Source organism: Crocodylus siamensis, chromosome 1 (assembly GCF_052110815.1).
Source record: "Crocodylus siamensis isolate JL-2025a chromosome 1, ASM5211081v1, whole genome shotgun sequence".
In the NCBI taxonomy this organism is placed as follows: domain Eukaryota; kingdom Metazoa; phylum Chordata; order Crocodylia; family Crocodylidae; genus Crocodylus; species Crocodylus siamensis.
In genome coordinates, this window is record NC_143395.1 from 180,065,473 (window position 1) to 180,067,523 (window position 2,051).

The following is a 2,051-nucleotide window of genomic DNA, read 5'->3' on the forward strand; positions in this document are numbered from 1 at the left end:
TTCAGCAACAGGAGGTGCCTTTTTTTTTTCTTTCCCTTCCAGTGTTTAAAAAAATAAAAAACCCCACCCTGCTTAAGAGGCAGGAGGATTAATTTGCAGGGAAGTGCGGCTCTGTAACTGTGTACCTGACACGCTTTCCAGGGGCTCTCCAGAGCAGGTCAGCTTCTCTCTTCCACTCATATCTATTTTTGTCTTGCTCTTCAAAAATAAAACAGCCCATTATTTAAACTCGAAATAAATCTCATTTCTCGCTTTCTTTTTTTCGGGGGGGGGTAGTGAGGAGAGGCTGGGAGGTAAGCAAATGCATGGTCTTCAGAAGAGTTTTGTTTGCCCAATACAAATACTTTTTGGAGGGGAGGGGGGCAGAGATAATAGCCAAGTGGCTCACTCAGATGGTCTTATAAAAGAGATATCACATCCACCCCAAAAAAAACCTTGATCTCCCACTGCCTGTCAGAGTTGGCTGTCGGATCTCTACATGCCTATGTGCCTATACACAACGTATGTAACTAGGCACGTGTGTGCACTGTAGAGGTGTGTGTGTGTGTGTATATATATATATATATATCCATATCCATGTATATATGGTTTGATTTATGTATAATAGCGTGTATAAAGCTTTTCAAGGTGGCTGCAGTGTAAAAAGTAATGACTTTATTACCCCTGAAAGGTTCTGTGGTTCACATTTAACAATCTCCTGAATTACAATTCATTACGCAGTTAGTGCGCTCTCTCCAGCCGGCCCCCATCAGCATACCTATCTGTGGTTATTCCCAATAAATAACAGGCAGCTTCCTATTGATTTTCTTTTAAAAAATCATGGGAAATTAAGCACTTAGTTACAACGAGGTCTGCTTTCTTATTGCACTGTCTCTGCGATTCCAGGGGTGACTTCCTAAACCGCATCTTAAAACATACATTAAAAAGCCCATTTTGACTGATGCTCTCGTGAGTGGCAGCGGGACTTTCTGCCATTAGCATATCCTTGATTCCAGCATCATAAAAAGCCTCGAATGAAATGGAAAGCCTTTCCCTTAAAACAATATTTCATCTTGTCTGGGTAATTATGAATATTGGCATTTGATCACAATAGCGCTGCCTCTCCCGCGCGCTCCCTCTCTCTCCCCCAGCACTTTGCATTGTCATGTGATTGTAGGAAGATAACTAACCTCGAGGGAAAAAAAATAAGGGAGTCAGAAGGCATTTTTAATGGGAGATCACCCCAGATGAAGGAGGCAGGTGGTGGGGTGTTATTGCATTTTTAGGAAAAAGAGAGTGGTTCTTTCTGGAGGAGACCTGGACACAAAGTAACTCAACTTCCAGCCCTTGATGTGGCTTTAGGTGGGTAGGAAGTGATGGCAGGATTCAAGTGATTTTTCTGGCAATCCAGTTAACTGCTCTGGGGGCTGCTGATTCCATTCCTGCCTTGTAATTACGGTCCCTGGGCTGCCTCTAACCCCTTTGGTGTATCTTGCGTGTAAACTCCGAGCTAATAGCCCTCTTTTGAATGAAGGGGCTTTTCTCAGCACTTCCTGCAGTATATATTCCGGCTCTGATCTCTGTGTTTAATGGCCAAGTCCTGGTTTATGCTTTATAATGTGTTGACAAGTTTTCTAACAGACTTTCTGAAATAATGCACATATATTCACGTCGGTTAGAAACTCCACAGTATTTTTAGAGTCGAGTAGATCTATATCCTAATGCACTGAGAGAGAGTGTAAATCATAGAGGATTTCATAGCCCTTTCAGTAGTTTTCTGTATGAAGTATGAGCAGCGTGGCCTCCAGACGTAACCTTTTAGAAAAAAAGACAGTGCTTTTATTTTATGGTGTAAAGTGCTTTTAGCTCCAGGGCTCTGAACGTGAATGTGGTCAACAAACAGCTCCTACAGCTCCTGCCAGAGAGCTTGCTGGAGAGCCGCGGCCCCGGTGCTGGGGACCTGCCTGTCGGGGAAGGGTTAAACGCGGGTTTGGCTGGAGATGCTGGGATGAGGAGGCGATGGGCACTGGCAGCCTTTGGAGCCCATCCTCCTGGGGCTTCATGCACAGCCT